Source organism: Zalophus californianus, chromosome 2, assembly GCF_009762305.2.
Source record: "Zalophus californianus isolate mZalCal1 chromosome 2, mZalCal1.pri.v2, whole genome shotgun sequence".
Classification (NCBI taxonomy): Eukaryota; Metazoa; Chordata; class Mammalia; order Carnivora; family Otariidae; genus Zalophus; species Zalophus californianus.
Genome location: NC_045596.1, coordinates 189,528,383 through 189,553,414, shown reverse-complemented (window position 1 = coordinate 189,553,414; position 25,032 = coordinate 189,528,383). Strand labels below are relative to the sequence as shown.

The following is a 25,032-nucleotide window of genomic DNA, read 5'->3' as shown; positions in this document are numbered from 1 at the left end:
TATGCTTGATGTTATTTAGGTTCTCATTAAATTAATGAGCAGCTTGCATTTCTTCACAAAATTAAATTTCCAGAATCTCATTCTATGTGAATGTCTGCATTCTATAATCAACGAATGTCTTTAGTGCCCTTAAATGATACGATACTCTCCAGTGTTTGGGGAATGAGACAGGGGCTTCAGAACCATTAAAAAACAAAAACAAAAACAAGCCATCGACTTTCACACTATTCCATTTAATGAGCAGAGGTCAATTGCTATGGGGATATTGACGGTCTGTGGCCTATTGAAATCATTCTCTTTTTACCCAGAAATGGGTCATTGGATGAATTTACTGAATTTGTGGGCTTTGTTCCTAAAAACTACTTCAAGGAACAGATAGAGTTGTTTCCAGCAGTAGAGTTCTCTTGAGAGAGTGAGCCCTAGCAACTCTGTTGTCTCCTCTAAGGTAGCATCCTCCAGCTTCATTTCACAAAGTGGAAGAGCAGGTGGCCAGGAATTTATCTGATCTTCATCTCTTTTTTGTTGTTGTTATGTCTTTGTGTCACATATTGCTTTTCAGGTGGTCCCGAGTGTAAATCACACAGGTTTCGATGGAGGTTGTAAATTTTGTTTTGATTTTTCTATTTCTTTTCGAGCGTGCAGTTCTTTTCTTTAAATTCTGCCACATCTCCTAAATAAAGTCAGCACAGCGGCCCAATTTATTTCTTTGTTTAGCAGCTGTGGTCTTTCTGAACTGCGGCAATCCAGATGTTATTTAGAGCCTGTAGATGAATGTGACAAGTGTGCCTCCTCCCTGCTACAGCCTGTTAGAAATAGGTAGCCTGGGATGCTGACAAGCGACATGGCCACAGGACAGGAAACTCACTCCATTCTGGGGCCAGCCACACGGGGGAGAGCGGGATGGAGAGGCTGCTTTGTCACGTCAACGCTGAATTTGCTTTAGGACTCTGAGCTGGTCCCTTAACTTTTCCATCACCAGTCGGTAAAACCAGAAGAGTAATAACTGTCCTCCTTGATTTTATAGAATGGTGGTAATTAAGGAACCCAAGAATTTGGGGAAAGCAATTTCTGATTTCTGTTCCGTGCCTAACATAACAGTTTACTGGAGGAGCTACTATTAGATACTCTGTAGTTACCAGGAACTCCCTTTCCTGTGTGCCCTCTGATCCTACAAAGAACAGCAATTACCATAACAGCAAACTTGTGTCTCATGTTGAACAGAGAGGGTAACAGGGTGACGCCGACGGGTGTGTGGATCTCATAAGCGCCTGTGATGGGGTTCCTAGGAGCGTTCTCACTGATGCGTGCTAAGTAATCTAGGTGTCAGTGAATATTTAACCCCAGGATCACCAGCAGGGTTTCTGATCACCACCAGCAGCCCAAAGGGATAGGGAGAGAAAGAATTAGAGGAAGAAGGAGAAAAAGAAGAGAAGGAAGAGAAAACAGAACAGTGTTTATGGATCAGACTCATGCTATAACCCACCTTAACCCCCTAGAATAACATTTTTGATACAGTTAAGTATCTACATAAGTAGAAACTTAAGTGTCTGTCTACATAAGTAGACACAATGCATGCCTCGCTTGTGAAAGAGTTCGTGAGGCGGAAACGGGCATATATGTTGTAATTATCAATGTCTTTGTTGGCAGGAGGTAGGTAGAGATAACAGTGTTGGGTGAGAGAATCAGAACCGAGTTAGGCTAATGGGGCTGAATCCAACAATTCCAGCCCTTGTCTAGAATTCACCAGCACAAGCATGTCAGGTATATGTCTGTATATGAAAAAGGAATGGCTTTATTGCCCCAGTTGAAATAGCCAACGTGGTCTGAGTGCCAGTCTTTTTATTTTTTTTAAGATTTTATTTATCTATTTGAGAGAAAGAGAGAGAGAGCACAAGCCAGGTGGGCAGAAGGAGAGGGAGAAGCAGACTCCCCGCTGAGCAGGGAGCCGGATGCGGGGCTTGATCCCAGGACCCCGGGACCATGACCTGAGCCGAAGGCGGGCGCTTAACTGAGCCACCCAGGCACCCCCTGAGTGCCAATCTTGACTGTATTCATAAGACATACAGTGACACGGATCCGTACAGGTCTGGCACAGAGTCAGTTCCCTCCTGCCCTTTCTTTCTTCCATTTGCCTGGTACTGTTCTAGGCTCTGGCAGTGTGGGACTAAATAAGCTTCCTTTCTAGGGAGGAAATGACCAGTAAATAAGTAAACAAATAAGCAGGGTAAGTTCAGAGAATGGGAAGTGTTAAGTTGAAAATAAAACAGAGATTGGGGCGCCTGGGTGGCTCAGTTGGTTGGGTTTCTGACTCATAATTTCAGCTCAGGTCATGATCGTGGGGTTGTGAGATCGAGCCCCACATGGGGCTCTGTGCCCAGGGGAGAGTCCGCTTGGGCTTCTCTCTCTCCTTCTGCCCCTCCCGCACTCTCTCTCTCTCAAAATAAATAAATAAATCTTTAACCAAAAAAAAAAGAAGAGAAAACACAGTCATAAGATAGTGACTGGAATAGAGAAGTTAATGAGTTAGGATCATGAGGGATGCCTCTCTGAAGGGGTGATTTGTACATGGGAGCTTGAAGGATGAGAAAGAACCAGCCAAGTGAGAAGCTATGGGAAGACACAGAGATGGGCAACTGTAAAGATTCACAAGTTAAAAAAAAAAAAAATGGTGTTTTTGAAGAACAGAAAAGTATCAGGTGGAATTCAGTGGGCAAGGAGACCGTGGTTTGATATGCTAAATGCTGGAAAAAGGAAGACAGTGCTTTTCCCTGTGTGCTGATTGGGGCTGAGGTGCCCCAACGAGAACTGATCTATCGATGTGAACACAAAAATGAGGAGAAGGTACAAAAACTTTATGCATTACGTCTTTGTTAAAATTTGCCAGGGATCGTTCTCTTGAAAAGAGAAGGCTGGCAAGAAGAGCCATGAAAAGGTCTTGGAGTTTTTGCCAAGTGTTCCATCGGAAGACTGCATGGGAGACGGCTGCATAGAGTAACCTGGGGCCCCTGGATGGGGCCATTGCACGGCAGAACTATACCACTGACAAGGAAGGACTTGACCCCTCAGCCTTACCCAAAAGTGAAACAAGCAGCCCCATAAGACTGTTAGTGTTTGGTCACAAAGGGTTGTCAGGCAGGGCTGGACATGAGATTTTTAAGGCCACTAAGTGTTATATTACGTACGTATGCAGTCACTCCAACACAGTACATGGCGGGTTGTGCTTAGTAAATGTTTGCTAAAGGAACAAACAACTAAAATGCAGCAGCAATTGTTCCAAGGATTGATCTGGGTGACCCCTGAGAACACACCTATTTCAGGATTTTATAATTTAGTGATATGAGTAAAATCAGAATTGTTTTTAATAGTAAAATATATATATATATATATAATATATATATGGGAAAAAATTGTTAACTTGGGTGGGAAGTCTTAAATACTAACCTCTCGAACTGTTGTAGCAAATGCTCTATTTCTCTTTTCAGTCCTCAAAGGCACCCAAAGCAAACTCTCCTCCATTTCCTAAAGCTATAGACAATGACACCGTTGCTGCTTGGAAATTATATCAGAAATCTTATTTAACTTACAGGGGATTTTTCTGATCATTTGGCCTTTAAGTGTGGGGCTTTAAAAGTTGATCTGAAACGTACCACTTATATTTGCCTATGGGCTTTTAACCAAGCACATACGAAATAAATTTCACTATTTTATTCGTTATACTTTGTTAGTTAGAATTTGCTTTTAAAATACGCTGTCACCCCCTTTTTTTAAAAAAGTATAATTTCAATAGTCTTAGCCTTAATGTCAAAGAAAAAAACAACATTGAAATTCTTAGACTAGTTTCATAATTCAGAGTATAAAGAATGTTGACATGTACTCTATTGTACGTTGATCAAAGACATTATTACAGTATGTTCTTTAATTTAAGGTGATTCTTCTAATGTGTAGCACCAATTATTCTGATCTCTGCTGAGAAGGGATGACATGTGGTATTTTTATTTAACATAGATCTAGTAAGTTGGATAATTTAAGTAGATGGTTGAATATACCCGATACCTGAAATAAGCTTGCATATCTGAAGCCTTGATTTATGGAACTGGCTGAGACTCCATCAGTAAGAATATCATTTAAAGATAGCTTTGGCATCGAATGGATTACAAAGGAGACCGTGATTTTCCTTCATTCATTCAGAAAATATTTACTAGCCTGCAGTGTGCCAAATGGTGTTTGAGGGCTTGGGATGGAACAGTGAACCAGCAGGTGAAGCTCCCTGCTCCTGTAGAGCTCCTCGTAACTATAGAAGCTCGCAAATGAGCAGATGAACGAACTGTTCATTAGAATCCTATGGGCTACTTGTGTTTAGGTAGCACTTTATAGTTTACAAAGTGCTTTCCCAAAACTGGTACCTTTTAAAGCCTCCCAAAACCTACAAAAAAAGGAATAATAATAAAAACACTACAACAATAAATCTGATTAACCTGTGCTGAGTGTTTACCACGTGCAGGCACTCCTCTGAAAAGTTCACATGTGTTGGCTCCTTCACGTTTTACAAGAGCCCTGTGAAGCAGGTAGTATTATCCCCACATTGCAAATAAAGAAATTGAGACACAGAGCTAAGAACCCCTTGCCCATAACTGCGCAGCTAGTAATTGGTGAAACACAGCCTCCGATCCGCTACACTGTGGCTGTCCGAGGCTCTACAGTTACCCGGGGCACATGACCAGATGGATGTTGGATTTAGGTCTCTGGATTCTCAGGCCAGTGCTTTCCTCAGCACCCCACAGCTGCCTAGCGCAGGCAGTCACGTCATTAGATGAATAATGAGCTTTGGCTATACTTATCCTGTGGAAGCAAACAACTACACAGTCTTGTGTCTTACTACAACAAAGGTTTATTTTTTTAACTCATATTACATGAGGTACAGGGGTGGCTGTGGTTCTTCTCTGTGTTGTCTCCGTACCAGAAGGACAAGGTATTCTCTCAGGCTTGCTGCTCTCCTGGCAGGGAAAAAGAAAAATGGCGGACCATGCAATGGCTCTTAAAGCTTATACTTGGAAACAGACTGTGCCACTTCTGCTCCCGTCTTGGCCAGAGCAGATCATACAGCCGGTGGGGTGGAAAAATGTCCACCTCCCCCAAGGAGGGCACCAGAGAGGTACCCTGTAGGATGAGTGTCATACAGAGGAGTTAGAAATATTTGAGCAATTGTGACCCATTTTTTTAGATAAACATATTAACTTTTGATAATAATTTGTTTACACACTGCAAAGTGCCTGGTGCTGATCTAGTCCTTTTTCAACTGTTACATCTTTGATTTTACCCAACGCTCTTGGCCACCTTATCCCCAGTTGATAGGTGAGCAAACTGAATAGGAAGAGAAACAGAAAAGTTGCATAACTTGCCATAAGTGACACAATTCTTAAAGAATTGAATCAGATTTTGAACACAGGTTTTCCTTTCTCAAACCCTACACTTTTCACTTCAACATAGTGCCTGTTGGTGGAGAAATTGCTAGTAAATTTGATTCAGGTTTGGGCAGATGAAAAATTCTTGTCCGTAAGTGTTTGCCAGCTAACGGTGAAACCTAAGCTGTCTATAACCCAGGAGGCGATTAGTCATTCTGGCTGAGTTTTCCAGATTATTGAAGACTTACTCTTTTAAAATAAGAACTTTTAAATTTCTGCTGAAAAACGTTCTATCTCTATTGAAAAACACTGAAAAACATTCATATTTGTGAGGAATTCTCAGGTAGTCTTCAGGAGAGTATACACAGAACAATTAATTGGTACTATTTCGTACGTCAAAGCCCACTGAACTCCAGCAGAAGCATTAATGGTGCAGAATTTTCAGCTGGGTGTCATAATCAGCTGTACAAACACGGGTCTGTTTACCTGTGATTGTCTTAAGTACCTAAAGGTCCCTAAAACAACACAACAGGTTTGCTCAGGATGATGAGGACTTTCTCCAGTAAGTCAGAAGTTTCTTCCCAATGTCCCTAGTCTAAAAGGTATTTGCCTCTGAAGAGATCTGTGGCCTTAATGAAATGGCTGCATTTTGGGATCTGAGTTTCCTGGTGATTCTTCTCCAGGGGTTTCAGTTTGGGAATCGAAAAAGCTCTTCCATTGAGAAAGTCATCCTGAGAAGTTGTATGTACTGTTAATACGGAAGGGTGTGGAGACAATAGGATCGTCTGCTATGCTTTCCCAGTATAATAAGAGTCACAAGGTGCTTGCTTGTGTAGTAATCACAACTGTATAGTAATCCTATAGTAATAGGATTCTCTAGAATCCTATTTTCCCCCAAGGCAAAGTTATATCTTCTTTAATGGGGAGAAATCTGTGTTCATAATATATACTAACATCGTTTATATCTTACACATAAAGATACTCTCTCAAATTCAAGTTAAAATGGGTATAGGACATAAAATTATAGTTCACTGTGAATGAGATTGATCGATAATAGTGATTTCTTTTAGTGATATTTTATTAATTTCAATACATTAATCGGAATACTTGCACTTGAATTAAAATATGTGATAGCTGATAATGTCACACGCCCAGACTAGTCAATCACTCTTAATTATTTAAGTAAAGACACAACTTTCTTTTATTATGCTCCTTATAAGTCAAACAAATATGAAGGGCAAAGCTTTTAAGACCTCTAAAATCTCTCCATCAGATGTATACTGCTGTGAAAGTAGAAATTGCTTTCATGGAGATTTGGAAGGGAAAAAAATTTAAATAACGATGTGATTTAGTGTGCAGTTGGCAAATCAGCATACTTAAAATACATGAATATTAAAATAAAGAATGCAATAAACATAACTACTAACTTTCTAGTTATTGAGCAGCTGACTTTTAAATAAGATCTTTTTCCACTAAAATTTTGTCCGTAGACCTTCAGAGTTCCTCCTTTTGTTATTTTTCAAGATCACTGTTAGGTGAAAGCTGATTCTATTCACAGAATTCACCTGCATATTTAAATGGACATAATTACTGTACGAAGGCTCAGCATACCTTTGGGCTCAGTACTTTAGTTGAGACATTTTATCCATAAAATGACACCTCGCTAATAAAAGGAATCAAAATGGCATTTACTCTGTGAGTATTAAGTCCCAGGAACTTGGCCATGTGTCTCAGTTAATCACATCTCAGAAGTCCTTGCACTTTAGAACGATAGTTACCCTTTGCATGGCACACGAGGAAACCTGGTTGTTGTAGGGTAGAGGTCTGTCCCAAGTCACAGAATCCGTACAGTGAGACTTAGGACTCCCGATTCCTGGCTTCAAAGGCCTGGCTATATATTTCCTTATCACCATTGCTTCCAGATCCCATGTTACCTTCGGAAAGATGACGTTATCTTTATTTTCTTACAAATAAATAAAGCCTTTGATCTCTCTTGGGTTGCACATTTAATTTTAGGGTTTAATATGGCCTGTGGACATCCACAGGCACTGCTGTCTTTTTGATCCATTATTCCCAGTAAGAACCAGACAGAGAAGTTGGTGGGATTATTCAAAATTTCTCAGGCTTCAGGCTAATTGGCTTCAGGCAATTCCAATATCTGAGACAAAGAAACATTTTCATTGATCCCAAAAAGCATGAAACTCCCCTTATTTGTTTTCTTCAGTTGAGTTCCCATTTTCTCCCCCTCACAGTCTTCAGGCTCTGAAGAGTAAATGATTATTATCTTTTTTTAAATGGAAGCACACATTTAATTTTTTTACGATTAATCACCATTATCTAATCTATTTTGTTGAAACCAAGTTAATACTTACCATAGGGATTGAAGACGACGTGACATTTGCCTCAAAATTGAGATAAGAGGTGTCACACACCCAGTCAATGCTTTTTTTTTTTTTAAGTACACTTCATAACAAAGAGTGGACATGTCTGAGTCTTCTTGAAATGACAACTCACTTGCCTGCCTTTACAACAGATGTGTACATTTTGTGCATTTGTGTTTGCTGTTAGCCCAGCTCGGTTTCCTCGGGTCAGGCTGTAGGCTCATTGCCAGGGCCTCTGGTCACCCTCCTGTGAATGTTTCCCTGTCATTCTACTCCTGGAGGGAAAAAGAGGTTTGAATTACTGGATCGTAGTGGACATCAGTTTCTCGGTGCCAATGCGCGTTCTTTCTGGTGGAGCGTGTTTTCTCACGAGCGAAAAACCCAAGGCTTATTAACGCCTCTGTGTGAAGTTAACAAGTGTGTTGTAAAACAAAGGACTGTCCTGAGTTCTGGGGAAAGCCAGAGATGGATTTTGGACGGCTTCTTACTGCCCCCAGACAACCCTTTGAGCCAGCCACCTTCAGCCCTTCCTTGTTCTCTTTCTTGAGAACTTTCTTCTTCTTCTTCTTCTTCTTCTTCTTCTTCTTCTTTTCTTCTTCTTTCTTCTTCGTAGTTATTGAAGCCTTAAAATATGATCGAAAAAATTTCTCATTTAAGAATTTTTAAAAGAGAATAAGATAAGAATATTTCACAAGAATATCAGTCGGCTGAAGTACTAGATTGGAAACTCATTCTCATGGTATTTAGTACTGTTCAAGTACAGATGCCTTGAGGAAGGCTGGAATATTTCTTATCCTATTAGGTCTTTATAAGCAGCAGAAAGCTTTGGTTAACAGAGCAAAATTTCCCTTATTTAGGTAGATGTTACACTGAAAGTAGTAATCCTTTTGAAGTGCAAATTTTTTTTTCCTTTAAACATATTAAGCTGGAGGAATTCAGACGTGCGTAAAAAAGCCTTTTATTTCTTTGGTCACAACCTATTATTTTCTTTAACTTTGGGATTTCAGTTTCCATATTGTATGTGTGTGTGTCCTCAGTTCCAGATTTCCAGAGACACGTGACTAAAACAATCCAGCCAGCAGTGGAGGTTAACACCAAATGCATCAGAACCCATTGCTCCGACGGGCGATAGACCGTCTGTAGGGCCCTTCCGTCAGCGCTTATTTAACGAAAGACTGAATACTTTCCGAACATTGGAAACTATCCCTTATTTGAATGCAGCACAGAGGAATCCCTTTTTACCCTAAACTTTAGGAGTTGCATATAATTTAGATTTTAGAGCCTAATTTTTGTGTCATTTGACAGGGAGGACAGCCCTCTGGGACCCTGTTGGCTTTCCCCTTCTGCACGTTAGCCAGATCTATGTCTCTTTTATTGGGTAAATCTCCTAAGACAGTTTGAGTCTATAGGAGCTCTATAAGCCCATCATCATAATGTACCCCCAAAGCACAAACCTCATAAACATTTTCAAATGTTTAATAGAAGAAATCATTAACAGTGTTTAGGAAGAAAGCTGATCAACAGTGAAAGACAAGAGCTCATTATTATAAGGCAATTAACCTAGGACCTGCACCAGGGCCTGGCCCTGCCTTCCCGTATGTTTACTCACCCAGCATTGTATTGGAAAAGAAATTAAATCCAAACTCTCGGAGAATTTTATTATTTGCTACTTTCCATTAGAGATTCTAAGGCTCCAGATTTGCCGGCACCTCCTGCAGGCTCAGAGGTCTAGGTCTGAATCAGGGATTAATGTGGAGCTGCAGCGAGTCTCTAAGAAGCAAGTCTTCCTAGGGCCAGTGGTGAGCCTGTCGGAACTGGACTTACTTGTTTGTGGGAGAGGATGGATCCAGAGAATAAGCCTCATCAGACTAGTTCTTTCACAGCCAGTGATAAAATCTGGGTTTTTTCATTGTTATCACTTTTTTTTTTCCCTAAATGATACAACTAGAAGGACTGACGAGTTGTATTCTAAAGGTGTTGGGTATATACCATCCACTACACCATGTCTTGGTTCCCGTACACCCATACCCCTTTCGTGCATTCCTTCTTTCCTGTTCTTTCTACACCATTCTATGACTTCATCTATTCCATTAGAAAAACGTGGGTTTCGGTGTTCCTGCAGTGTCCATTCAGGGTATACCGAGCCCTCTGGGGAACTACCCGTGGGCCCTGGTCACTCTGCACTATCCACTGGACAGACATGTGGGTTTCAGTCATCCCGCAAATGATGGGGAAACCAATGCTTCTTCCCTTCTAGGGCTTCTCGAGGTTATTCTGATGATTCTAAATGATTTCATTCCAAAAGTTGTAAGAATAAAATGCATGAGATAATTGTCTTTTTCCCCTTCGGCCATAGCTATAAAGAAGAATGGATCAAATTAGAATATATTATGGGTTCCATTTCAGGCTGTCTTAAGTGTGGGACTGTTTCCAGGTAAGGTGTGGGTAGCAGATGATGTCATAGTCAGGAACGATTTAATAACCTCAAGACTTTCTTCTGAACTCACAGAACTGCCCAGTCATATACTGAAGCTGATGACCACATTGCAAGCTATGTATGTTAGCAGTTGAAATTTCTTGAGTGTGCATTTGCTGCTGTATCCTGTAGATAACACTTTAAACTGAAATGCATTCATCTCCTCCTTAAGAGTCTCCAACTCTTAAAATTGTAATATATTGCCCATGAAGAATCTCAACACCAGTTTTTAGGAGTGGGTTAGCATAATCGTCTATAATTTTGCTTTTCTGCTTTTCTCTTGTAAAATGGCCTTTGGTCTTTGTTTCACTTGTCTAAAAAAAGACCATAGCATTGCAATTATAGATTTTATTTCAGGTGTTTATTTTAAAATTCTTATGAACTTGGATATTCTGGTTTCCATGTAGAACAAGATTTTAGCTGCAGTTGGAGCATTTCCATTTGTAATATAGCCCAATATAAAGCCAAATTAAATGGAAATAGTTGTAGGCCAAATTCTGTTGGATCATTATTTTTAGCTTACTCTTTTCTTCTTTCAAATACTGCTTTAAATATATATATATAATATAAAAATATATATTAAAAAAAACATATATATAAAAGCTACTACCCCCCCACCCCACCCCATGCCATGTTTTTCTCCCAGCTTCACAGAGAGCACATTTAGAGTAGAAATGGTGTCAAGAAAGGTCCTAAATTTATTCAAGTGTTCTTTGCAGTTTGTAGCTACTATGGGGCATAACGGTTCTCAGACATGGGCGTGCCCCAGAATCACTTGAAGGGCTGGTTAAGGGTGCTGATCGACCTCAGACTCTGATTGCGTAGATCTGGACTGAGCTTCAAGAATTTGCGTTTCTAACAAGTTCTCAGGTAATGTTGAGCCCCCTGATCTGTGACCACATTTTTAGAACCTCTACTTAATGATCCTGTCTGCATTCATATGTAGCATGTGTGTCCATCCATCCATCCATCCATATATATATATATATACACACATATATATGTGTGTGTGAGTCTTATATACATACATATTTTTGCAAGTTACACAATGCTGTAATGTAAGGCACGTCCATGGATCTGATCATGATTGCCTTCTAAACCTAGAGGACACTGTGGACAGTGATTCTTTGGAAGGCCCCATGCCAGTAATGTCTGAAACAATTGGTCTGTTGGGAAAAAGGACACTCACAAAAGTGAATTTGGAGAATGTAGTATTTGAAGTAACAGAAGTGTGAGCATCTAGAGGACACAGTACACTATGCATTAACACTGCCCAAGGGTGCACTGCTATGGCTGTAACTAACTTGCAAAAACCTGGGGATGAGGCATAATTGGTGACCAAAAGGGACAGCCACCACCAAAGCCAAATGGATCCGCAATGGATCTCCCACGCATACGATCTTGTTTAACTGCAGCCCTTGGAGATGGTTATCACTACCCTCATTTTACTGATGAGAAATTCATATTCAGAGAAAACACATAAGGTCGTAAAACTATTATATGATGGAATTGAGATTCAAACCTGTTCATCTGGTCCCCAAACTGCTACCCTTTATACAATGCTGCATCTAGTGGAAAAGGAAGAAGACTTTGCCATTTATACAGTCCTCCATTCCCCCACCCACCAATAAATGTTATTGCCAGATTTATTTTATTGTTATTACAACTTGAGCAACATATTAATATATCCTGATTGTAAAATGTTTGCAGAACTCAGGAGTATATAGTATAAATGTAAAAAGAACGTTACATACTGCGTAGTGTATACATATACCATATAAAACGTAGTCCATAAACAAATGTATGAAGTACATAGAATGATACATAGTGTGCGGTATATGCTTCCAGTTCTTTCTATGCATATACAACATGTATGTGCATGTGTGTGTTTTTTAATCTAAATGAAATCCTACTACATTTGTTATTCTGGTTTCTGAGCACATTACTGAATTTAATTTAATATGTTGTTTGCTAAAACTCACCAAGTACTTTATATGAAATATCTTAAGTGGTTTATAATGACTTCATTAGACAATTAATAACTTATATCCAAAAGAAGTACTCATGGGGAAAAGCAGATTCAGTTTTCTTATCTTATAAATGCAAAAAGAACGATTCAGTAGAAAAGTTCGCTGCAGTTTTCACTCAGGTATCCAATGACCACGTACTTTTAATTGCTTAGTGTGTGCAGGAAAACAATTTTCCCCCTCAAAAAAATACAGCAAAAAAAGAAAGCTGGCCAAGGGCGCATTTGCATTTCAAAGGAAAAGGTATTGTTATGTAAGAAGTCAGAATAGGATCTTTCCATTGCTTTCTGAGTTTCAGCTTGTTACTTGCAAGGACCCAAGTGTTAGAAACTTCAGTTCTGCCGTGTAAAAAGCAACTCTTTGATTTTTATGACCATCGTACACAATATTTTTTGTACAAGACCATGCAGTGACTATTAAACTCATGTCAGGATTTTAGAGAGGTGGTTCTAACAAAGAAACCTACCCTCTCTTCTCAGAGAGCGTTTGTAACATCAACATCCATCTGTGAAGGACAAAGCTTTGGTTGTCTGGAAATGGCTCCGGAAACTCAGCGCTGAAAATGCTTACTAACCTCACGTGTGTATTGCAAAGTCTATTTTGCAGTGTTGTGCTTTCTGTTTGGTTGGCTTTGAATTCGTGGGGGAGACTAACAACTAGCTTTTAAATGTGTTAGTAATTAGATAAGGCTATAAAGCTAGTTTTATTTTTCACAGTTCAATAGCACCACAAGCTAGAAGACAGCAAGGAACTATTTGAGAAGAATAAAGCCAAGTAATAGATGGGGTTGCCTATGCATAGACGTGTATGCTCTGATTTTGGGGATCCTGGCTACAGGGTAAGGTAATGGGGTCCTGACCGTGATGCTTGCTTTCTACAGATAATTTATGGAACATTCCAGGGAGCCACTTTCAAATTTTGTGAGTTAAAAGTTTTTAAGAATATTTTAAGGAAGTTATTGTTTTAGTTCCTTTTTTCCTTTTTTATTTTTTAAAGATTTTATTTATTTGAGAGAGAAGGAGAGAGCGAGCGAGTGGTGAGGGGCAGAGGGAGAGAGAAAGAGAGAAGCAGACTCCCTGCTGAGCAGGAAGCCCAACACAGGGCTGGATCCCAGGACCCGGAGAGATCATGACCTGAGCTGAAGGCAGAGACGCTTAGCTGACCCAGCCACTCAGGCGCCCCTTTAATTCCTTTTTTCTACTACGTTCATTGGTAATATGAAAAAGAGCAGGCAAATCGGTGTTAAAACAAACAGTTCCACATAGCCAACGTCATATCCTAATGTAATAAATTTATTGCCTATTAAATAGTGCTTAGGTTTAGATACTATAGGATTACATAATTAGGATTGTCTATAATAACAGCTTTTTAAAAAAAATGCTTTTGTTTTTGACAGTTTATCCCCAATTCTGAAACAGTTCTACTAAAAAAAAAAAAAAAAAGTATGCTTTGCAACTAAAGGTTGTTTCTTATCCACACAGTTACTCTTTAAGTAAGTGTACCTTTTACTGACAAATGGGTGAATTATTCCTACATATTATCAACAACCTAGGAAAGCGAATCAAGAGGCTGAACTCAAAATATAATATTGATAACTCTGAAAAATTATCAGTTACTGGATCATAATGGTTATTCTGATGTCAGGAAATAGTAAACAGTATTTGTTATCTAGAGCTTAATTCATGTATTTGTAAAATAGTCCCATATTGAATATGCACTAAAAGCACTAGGTGCTGATCTGGACTTTCGTTATAGGGAGCTAGTAAAATATTCAGCATTGTAATCTAGTAAGTTGTGATTCTAAACATCTGCATATTTTTTAAACAAAATCTTCCAGAATTTCAGCACGAAAATGAACATAGCCCTTCAGAGAATCATCACCCTTGGTGAGTTACAACTGTTCCAGCTTTGTGGTGGTGACAGTCTTCTCCAGCACCACCTGGTTAGGTGACAGAGAGGAACTCCGTCTGATGAATGTGATTACCCAGTGTTTGTACCTCGGTGTTGAATCAGTTACAGAATTACTTCATGTGACTTAACTCTGAACTTTTCAGTTTCTCAAATAACAAATCTACTTTAAAAGAATGACGGTTTTCATCAGAGAGAAGAGGAAAAAGTAAGAAAATATAGTATCAGCTTTGGGGAATATGTGCAAAGACTTGTTCTGAAGAAGGCTACTTTTGAAAGCAGTCTTGCCCAAATTGGGGGCAGTCCCCCCCCCCCCCACGAGACCGCTTGAGCAGCGCCCCCACTCACCCAACTTGCATGTGCCCATATGTTGCTTTAAGCGCGGGAGTGGCCTCTGATGTGTGTGATCACACATTACGTATCCTCCCTCGACCTCACACAGGCTTCCCGATCACGGTGGGTTGTTGTAGCCAGCCCTCCGCCAAGGCCAGAGAAGAGGCTCCTTTGAGAACTCCCATAATTGATTTCGAGGGTCCCCAAGTTGTTCTAATCACTTTTCTGAATAAAAAATTGCCAAGATCACAAGCCCAACCACGTATTATTCTGGAATCAATGCATCTTTTGTAAGAAAAGAAAAGGGGGTAGGCATGAACAGTCTGCTTCCAGGTGATTGATACATGTGAAGATAAATAATGAAGAACTACATTTTTTTACAGCAATTAAGTGCCATACCTGATAATCTCATGACTATATGGCATTTGTAATAACTAAATGACACAACTAAATGAAATTTAAAGGGTTTAATTAGGCAATTTTATTAAAATGTCAAAAGCTGTTTGCTTACTCTACAGAGATGGTGAATATATTCAAACTTTATTATCTTTTTTTTTAATTCAAAGAACTCAGAATATTAAAACAGAGATCTTGAAATGGACAGAGTTTGGTAATGCTAACTTTTTGACAGGTTTGAGAGATCATCATTACTTTCATGTGTGTGCGAATATATGGTAGTATCTGCGTTGATCTGTAGCCAGCCATCTCTCTGTGAGGAAAGAATCGGAGTGCTGCGGGCAAGTCATGTCACAGCCGCGACTGACCGCTCAGTCCCCAGGAGGGTTCAGGCACCTGCAGGGCAAGCAAAGAAAATCATAGAGAGGAGGGAGAAGTTAAAGGAAAATGATTCATTTTCACAAAGTAGGCATGTGAAGGTATGGAGACAGTTGACGAAGGGAAAATGGAAGTATGGTGCTTGGCAGTGACTCTCCAAATGCTCTTGAGTAGATTGAAGGGATCGGACGGGGGTGAAGTAGAGATTCACCAAGAGGAGAGAGGCAGAGGTGCCAGGGAACAAGACCCTCCTCATGCAGCCCTCTCCCCCTTATGAATATAAAGTCGTACAGACCTCTGCTGTGGTCTCCCATTTGCCTTTCTCTTCTTACCATCTGAGGTTTAAAAGTGGGAGACTGGGCCTTGCAAAATGAAATTGAGGGGCACCTGGGTGGCTCCGTCGGTTAAGCGTCCGCCTTCGGCTCAGGTCATGGTCCCAGGGTCCTGGGATCGAGCCCCGCGTCGGGCTCCCTGCTCGGCGGGGAGCCTGCTTCTCCCTCTGCCTGCCACTCCCCCAGCTTGTGCTCTCTCTCTCTCTCTCTTTCTGACAAATAAATAAATAAAATCTTTTAAAAAAATGAAATTGAAGGAAATCTCAAAGAGTATCTAATCTCTACGCTTTCGCTAAGGAAAAGCACTTTCAAATAATCCTCAAAAGTTTACATGAACGAATGAATGAGTAAACAAGTAACTTGGGGAACTAGGATCAGAAAGACCTATACAGAAGCCCAAAGCTCACACTCAAGATCCTCACTTTCAGGAAATGCTCATCTAGAGTCTGTGGGTTCAATTCAGGTCTACTTATGATCTGAACCCCCTAAAGACAGACTGTATAGTCAGAATATTCTTAATGCTTCCTATTCTTAGAGGCCACTTCAACATTGCAATCTCTATAGCACTACTATGAAACCTCTCTGAAAATGGTATTGACCCTACATGGGACCTAAGTAGTGGATTCTGACTTGATTGACATCTCTGTTAAAAAAAAAAAAAAAAGGAGCTTAACACAAACATGGATCGTAGGTAGTGTTTTTCATTCTACTGCTTTATTTGGGTTTGGGGGAAAACAATCAAGCTTCTACCTTCCTTAATTCCTACAGGGCCTGTAGTCTCTTATCTCTGGACATTTTTAAAACTGCAGTTCAGGATGTAGAAATTCCTCCTGCTAAGACAACCAGCGTCTTGTGGGCTCCTAGTGTTTGCTATACCCAATCGTGTTTCCTTAAAACGGGGCTCAATCTTTATAACCAGTTAGTTGTCACCTTAACAGCAAGACTCGTTCTTCTTTCTTGACAGTTCAAAGTCTGACCACCCCCTTCCTAAGTACTGTAGAAAAGACCTTTCCTTAAAATTTAGTCTTGAGGGCATCCATTGATTTGGAAAGACCCTGGTTCAGGGTCAGAAGACTTGCCCCGGAAACAAAAGCTCTCCTCTTTTCCCCCTTGCAATTCTTGTAAAAGAAGGCTGTTGTGTCCTTCCATTGTGCATGGGGGGAAGCACAGCACATCACACACAGGTGGATCCAGTGGTGCATTTCAATTCCTGTCACAGAAGAAGCGGACATGTCCTTGAAAACCGTATTGCCTCCTTTTCACCTGCGTTAAGAAGGAGGGCACTAGGAGAGAGGGAAACAGGAGGGATTTTGAGATGTTTTGATGTCTTTACTGTGTGTGATGCCGGGGCTTTGGACCTCAATCCCATAAGCAGTAGCAGTGTTTGACTTCCCATTTCCAATAAATTGTATAACTAATTAATTCTCACAGCATCCATTTGACTAAAGCATTATTATCCCTGTTTTACAGAGGGGAAAAAAAAAACTGATTTGCCAAACCCCACAAAGAAAGTCAATGTCGGGAGTAAGGATTATCGCTCAGGAGGGTCTAAAAGTCTAATCTCAGCTCTGAGATGATTGTCTTTATTTTTAATTTTTTTTCCTGTCGGAACAGATGCATTGGGGATTTACCAGGTAGATTTACTAAGGGTGTGTGAACATGGAATACAGCTCTGCCCTTGCTGAGTCTCTGTGACCACTAGACCAGTGTAAGCTGATTAGATGTCACTTGTTTTCAGAAAGTCCCCTCAACAAAGATATAAAAATGTAGGATGAATTCTTGTATAATGAACGTAGCCAAAATGTGGGTCTACCCATTTCCACATCTATCCTGTCAAGGTGTAGGCTTGTTCTTTATTGAATAGACTTATTTTTACAAAGATTGGATAGACTAAGATATTTAATTCTCGTTCTTTCCCATAATAACAACTCGTTTATCTGTAGGACATTAATGTCAAGAATCTGGAAATAAACAGAAGAAATGGCCCAGGAGTGAGAAAACATTCCCCCCTATTCTGTAAACCAATAACACATAGCCAATACGCGTTGCTCATTGAAAAACTCTGCAGAGCTGACTTGCCACACACTCGGACATAGTGGTAAGAGACTTGCACCAGGCTCACCAGGTAAAGAAGCAAGGAAAATGAGACGAGGGCAAATCTGCTAGAGGCCAGCACGCAGAAAGCCAAAGGTGGCCCTCCAAGAGCGAAGGCAGAAAGAGAATATAACAAATACGTAACACTCAAAACTCTTGTCAGTCTCAGACAGTATTCTCCTGTACAGGCAAGCCATTCACGCTCTGTGGGTAGTCTTGAAAGACAGCACGTTATAACCCCTTTAATGGTTACAGTTTGTAATGGTAAATGCAAATAAGCATTTATCCGGTGAGTATCGGCTGAGCTCCTGGGGGCTCTGACCGTTAACAGGACAGACATGGCACCTGCCCTGACAGAGTTTATAGTCCAGGTCGGGGAAGACTCAGTGCGCAAGAACACATGTGATGGAATGATTTCAGCTCGTGATGCGATGTGATGTGATGCGATGTGATGTGATGCGATGTGAGTGAGATAAACAGAGCACAGTGAGAGAGAGAGCACGAGGGCAAGGCCCTTCCAATGCAGGGGTCAGAACATCAGCTTTGTGCCTGCCTCTGTGGTGAAGACTGAGAAGCCAGCCATGCCAAGATCATCCCTGACGTGGAGACGAGCACAGTGCGTGAGCGAAGGGAGTGGAGCAGGAACAAAGGTCGAGGCCACAGCCAGCCCCTGTAGGGCCTGGGAGGGTCTCACACTGGGGAGTGACCCGATCTGATTTCAGTGCCTAAAAGGTGATTCGTTGTGAGTTGGAGGGTTGAGAAGGGTCATGATTGGGTGGGGGATCAAGGTGGCGTTAACCGGGATGGGGATGGGGATGGGGAAGAATGTAGGGCACAGTATCCTCTGAGGAAAACAGAATAATCTTCCAGACATAAGAACAGAATGACTAACACTTGCTGAGCTGAGACCACGTGCCAGGCACTGTGCTCTCTGGCTTGACCCCGTAGCATCCCTGAGAGAGCCAAGTGTGATCATTATTCTCTCGCACAGCTGAAGAAGGTGTGGCTGAGAAGGTGCAGGCTTTTGCCTGTGATATCGCTGCTAATAAACGGGATAGCCTCCGGGGGGTGGGCTTAACCCACATGGTTTGGCTCCAGGGTTCACGGCATTTCCCACGGGAAGCCCTACCTGGCAGATTTTTGAAAGCTAGATAATTCAGGCAGGGCGGGTAGCCCCAAGAAGTCTGACCAGAGCATGCTATTCTTTACTCCTGTGAGTGAATCAATAACATGATATGGGTACAAGTCCCTGCTTTGTTTCCTTTAAACTCGATATCTTTATTCTCTTAAACATCTTCCAGGAAGGCGGTATTGACTGTACCGCATTTCAGTAGTACATGTTGGTTGTGAGGGGGAGAAAATGTCTACATTCTGGTAGTAGGCAGGTGCAAAACAATTAAAGAAAACTGGGGACAAAAGCCCTCCAAGAGTTTGGCTTACCCTATTCAGACTTGAGGAGGAGGCCACCTTCAACACCAGGCAATTTCAAACAGTGAATACCCTGTTTTCCACGGACAAAGGGACTGTGCAAATTGAGAAATGTGAAGGAATGCCAATTCGGAATTTGAGCTTTACAAAAATATTTTGGTTTAAATTTAATTAAGGAGCTTTGTAGTCTAAAGATTAAACATAAAAATAGTTATCTTTCTAAGAAGGATGTTCCTGCTGTAAATGCTTTAAGTGAGAAGAGCATCTTCTTGGGCATGCATACGGGTGTTCTTTCCTGCAAAGATGTTCGTGTTTGAGCAAGAGTCAATAACAATGCGAAAGAAGCCTATAGGGGGCAGTCTTGCTAGAGGCCAGAATTACAGAGGAGAGCAATCTAGAGGTAAAGACGTGGGGAATGCTGGCATGATAATGTCGGCACTCAAAGGAGCTTCTGGAAAAGCTGAACTAAGACAGTGTTTTGAGTTGGTGGTGATTCCTACAAGCTAGCTCTGGTTTTAAATTATAATCTTCTTATTTCTGTTTTGTGTCATAAAGAAAGAAACGAAAGGCAAGGACAAAGAGCATCTCCTCAGAAAGGAGCCAAGAAGGGAGCCAATCCTGAGCATAGACATCTTTGTATATACTGATCCCTACAATCTAAGAAGGGACATACTCCTTGACATAGCAACTAAGAACATGGTCTTGACAGATTCGCCACCTTCAGGGATGATTATGCAGAAGCAGAGTAGACCAGAGGCCCTGTTTTGAGAGAGAAAGAGGGAAGTTAGGAAGGTGAGGCTGCTCCCCCTCTGCTACCTCCTACGTCACTACCTAAAGCAGGCTTGCTTAATGGCAGCATCCTGTGCATGCAACCCTTGTTTGTGACATGTAAGTAAGCTTTGACACATAGAAATTCTATGGAATGAAAAGCAGAATTTTTTGACATTGTACTTGGGTTCTGAAACTTGCAAGATAATGATTAGGGTTGGGTTTTTTTTTAGATGTATTTTACTTTAGAGAGAGAGAGAGAGAGAGAGAGAGAGAGAGATTGAGGGGGGGAGGGGCGGAAGGAGAGAGAGAGAATCCTCAAGACAAGAGACTCCATGCTGAGTGCGGAGCTGGACACGGGGCTCGATCCCAAAACCCCAAGATCATGACCTGAGTTGAAAGCAAGAGTGGAACGCTTAACCGAGTGAGCCACCCACGTGCCCCAATGATGATTAGTTTTAAAATAACACATAATATGCGGGATAGCCTCAGGTTAAAGGACTATTTCAGAGTTTAAGTCCAGTGATCCCTTATTTGTTTGTTCGATTTTTTTTTTTATTGATTTGATCGTTGATTTCTTCTATTTTATTTTACCTTATTGATTGTTCATTGGTTGGTTTTCACCGTTGTCTTGTGTAATAGTGAAGTGTCCCCCGCTGTGTGCCATCTGCCCCGAACCTGGTTGGAGGACCATTCTTGGACATTCTCCCTGTTGAGCAGGAAAGACTGAAGAGGGCCAGCGGCAGGTCATGATACTGGGTATGCATTAGACATCTCTTGGACAGCTGGAAGCTCTTCAAGGGCAGAGATTATGTCACATTCCCAGCACCTGCCATATTGTAATTTCCCGGCACCCCAAGATCTATAGAAATATTATTTGACCTTTTCAAATGACATATGCATTCATTCCCAGATTTTGACTGTACATCTATAGTGTGGCAAGCACTGTTCTAGGCCCTGGGAATAAAATGGAAATAAGGTCTTCATTCGCATGGCATGTATATTTTGCTGGGGTAGTAAAGAAGTAAACAGATAAGACAACAAAATCATTTCAGAAGGTAGTAAGAGCCGTTTTATTTTTGTTTTTATTTTTAATTGAGGTATAGTTGCCATATAATATTGCATTATTTTGAAGTGTGCAACATAGTGATTCAACAATTATAGACATTATGAAATGCTCACCATAATAAGTATAGTTACCATCTGTCACCATGCAAAGTTATTACAATATCATTGACTATATTCCCTGTGCTGTATATTACATTCCGTGACTTATTTATTTTATAACTAGAAGTCTGTACCTTTCAATCCCTTTCACCTATTTTGCCCATTTCCCCCCCATCCCCTTCCCTGTGGCAACCACCAGTTTGTTCTCTGTATTTATGAGTCTGTTTCGGTTTTTGTTTGCTCATTTGTTTTGTTTTATATTCCACATAAAAGTGAAATCATATGGTACCTATCTTTCTCTAACTTACTTCAGTTAGTATAATACCATCTAGGACCATTCGTGTTGTCCTGAATAGCAAGATCTCATTCTTTTTCATGTCTGAGTAACACTCTGTTGTGCATATGTACCACATCTTCTTTATCCATTCATAAATCGATGGACACTTGGGCTGCTTCCAGATCTTGGCTATTGTAAATAATGCTGCAATAAACAGAGGTGTATATATCTTTTCGTGTTTTTACTTCCTTCAGGTAAATACCTAGATGTGGAGTTACTGGATCATATGTTAATTCTATTTCTAATTTTTTGAAGAACTTTCATACTGTTTTCCATAGTGGCTGCCCCAGTTTGCATTCCTTCCAAACGTGCATGAGAGTTCCCTTTTCTCCACATCCTTGCCAACATTTATTATTTCTTGTCTTTCTTATTTTAGCCATTCTGACTGGCGTGAGGTGATATCTTATTGTTGTTTTGATTTGCATTTTCCTGATGGTTAATAAGGTTGAGCATCTTTTCATATGTCTCTTGGCCATCTGTATGTCTTCTTTGGAGAAATGTCTATTAAGAGCTATTTTTTAAAAGCTGTTATGTGGGGCACCTGGGTGGCACAGTCGTTTAAGCATCTGACTCTTGGTTTCAGCTCAGGTCATGATCTCATGGTTGTGAGATGGAGTACCCAGATCGGGCTCCCCACTCAACGGAAAGTCTGCTTGAGCCTCTCCCTCCATCTCCCTCTGCTCCCCCACTGCTCGTGCTTTCTCTCTCTCAAATAAATAAATAAATCTTAAAAAATAAATTTAAAAAAAGGTGTTAGGTGTTGGAGTAATAAGGAAGCTACTTAAATTGGCTGATCAAGGGATGCCTGGGTGGCTCAGTCGGTTAAGCATCTGATTTAGGCTCAGGTCTTGATGCCGGGGTCCTGGGATTGAGTCCCATATCGGCTCCTTGCTCAGTGAGAGGAGTCTGCTTCTCCCTCTGCCTGCCACTCCCCCTGCTTGTGCTTTGCATCTCTCTCTCTCTCTCTGACAAAAATAAAATCTTAAAAAAAAAAAAAACTTATAAAAAAATAATAGGCTGATCAAGCAAGGCCTCTTTGAGAAGGTGACTATGTACTGAGGCCAGAATAAGAAGAGGTCGCCAGCTATCCAAGGATTTAGGGAGGGGGCCTTCCAGGCAGAGGCACCAGCTAGCCCACAGACCCTAAGAGAGATGGCCTTTGCTGTTTTCCTGGAATGGAAAGGCCAGCATCCCCAGGTGGACGCATCATTTCCCATTTAGGCATAGGGCATGAGGGTGTTTTGCCCTTTATGGTCAAAACCAGACGTCCCTCATTGACCTTTCATCAAGTGAAAAGAGTAGAATTCAAGTAAACTTAAATAGTTATCAGGTAATCATATGTGACATCGTATTTTAGCATTTCAAAGGGTAGAACACTCTTCAGGGTATTTGCCCCTTAGCTCTCTGAGATAAACATTTGTGATAGTGTGTTGAAAAGAGCGTAAGGTTTCATCAGTCCTTTGACTAGACCGCTACCCTCTGTGAAAAAAAATGCACAGTGGATCATCTGTTTAAATGCCAAGAATCAGTAAATATAACAAACAAATTCTCAATAAAATCGTCAAAGGTATTTTCCCACTGCAAGGGAATTAATCATTGCCATATTTTTAAACGCTGCTGTCCAATTATTTTAAATAATGTACAGCATTTAGCTTTGTTACTTGCCTAGAGAAAAGAATGTTTCAATGAAAATTGTCAGCTAAATTTTCTTAGGTTATCTGATTTTCCGTTGTTTATCTTGTGCTTATTACCTTTCAAAGTGACATATTTAGTGTAGTCTGTATGTGCGTATGGACCTTTCCACTTGGCAAATTTCGATACCTGCTATGCGTAGAGTCTCCTAAATAAAATGAAATGAACTGAATTCTGTGTTGGTGACAGCACCACCTTGTTAAACAGAGCTGGGTTAATTTCAGTTATTAATATTATGAAGAACAGTATAGAAAAAGCAAGAAACGTTTATAAAAGACCTACTTGGCAGTGGCCTCTTAGGTCTATGTTGGGACAAAATGTCCTGACTTGAAACTATAATGGAAATTTTAAAACATAGCTTTACTGTGAGGTCAGGTCCCATTACTTGGGAATGTCTAAAGAGAAAGCATAAATGAGGCAATAATTGATTTAAAAAACCTGCAATGTGGTCAGAATAAGATTGAGTTTGGTAGGATTAATTTAGGTTGAATATTCAGAGCAAGATTAGATAGCAATGTTAACCAAATCCACAGATTTTCCTGTGGTGAAAATATCTCATTTCAGAGAAACCTTATGTTAGGCAAGTATGTTCGTGGAGGTAGAGGGGCGGGGTGGGGGGGGGGTTGTTTTTCAAAAAAAAATTTTATTGTTTCCTTTTCCATCTGTTACAGGGAAATCAGGTATTTTCAAGCACTCTTTAATATGACAACTGTTAAAAAACAAAATTATGCATTACCTTTTGGGCTGTGGGCTGCTCAAAGGTAGACAGGATAATAAGCTTCCTGTTCAGAAAAAGGAGTGCTGTTATCATTGTTTATTTTTATACTCTTTGCTCATAATCGTGCAGACCCTGTTGACGGAGTCATTTGCCTAGACATCTCCTGGGGACAGATGAGTTATCGGAGCCGTACGGTGCTGCCTTATGAATGGGTGACAAAAGAGGCTAGAGTCCCAGTTCCCCAACATGTCCAACTGCCAAAGGCTCTACTTGCCAGGAACATCACTGTCTTTCCCTTCTTTTACCAAGTGGTCCAGCTCTATCAATTGATGCTGCTCAGCAGGCAATTTTAAATTCCAGGCACCTGAGGAAGTTTCTAGAAAAAGCCCCCTATTTAAACAGTAGTGCAAAATTACTTACATAATGTTTACTACTTAGGGAGAGAACGTGCAGGGGGCTGGGGGCTCCCCGTGCCTCCTTCCCCTGTCTCTGTGGTTCTCCTTCTTCCCGCGTCAGACCTGTCTCTTCCTTCCTCTTTTGCCAGTTACATTTTTCCTCCGTAGACCAGAAGTGAGGAGTAAGGAACTACCAGTAAGAAACTCATACCAGCTGTGTGGCCTGTGCAATGTAGCCTCTCTGAGTTTCTGTTTCCTGACTGGTAAAACGGGAGTTATATTAATCACCATCTCTTGGGGTTGATGGGTGCCTGGGCCACTGTGAAGCCCCAATAAATGGTCGCTTTTGTTATTCCGATGGTGAAGCGGGCTGTGTAAAGGACAGGAGATGTGCCTGGGAGCCAGGTGTTCTGGACCCAACTCTGCGCCTGGCTGGATTATCGTCTGACCCCTCCCGGTGCCAGAAGCCCCTCGTGTGCAAAAAGAAGAAGCTGCAGTAAGCGCCATCCCTCCGTGACATTTCATGATTTGATTAATTTAATGCAACAAGCTCGTACAGTGGAACTGGCTTATCATCAATAGAGACGGAAATTGGTGGAGCACCAACTGTGTGCAGCATGGTGCTAGTGTACGTTTGGGGGATAAAAAGAGATTGCAGACAAACCCCTGTGTCATGCCCAGCATGCTCTGTGTTTTGTGCTAAAACGAACAGCACAGTCAGTAAGTGCCACAGAGGGGAGCCTATGAACAAACCCCAAGGGGCCAAATGCAGAGAGGAGGGGAGGGGAGCAGAGCAGTTG

At 41.0% G+C, this 25,032-nt stretch overlaps 1 protein-coding gene across 1 annotated transcript in view; it reads left to right on the top strand.

The window, feature by feature from the left end:
• TENM3 (teneurin transmembrane protein 3) overlaps positions 1 to 25,032 on the top strand; it is a 1,257,915-nt gene that overhangs the window by 744,522 nt on the left and 488,361 nt on the right. The window lies entirely within an intron of this gene.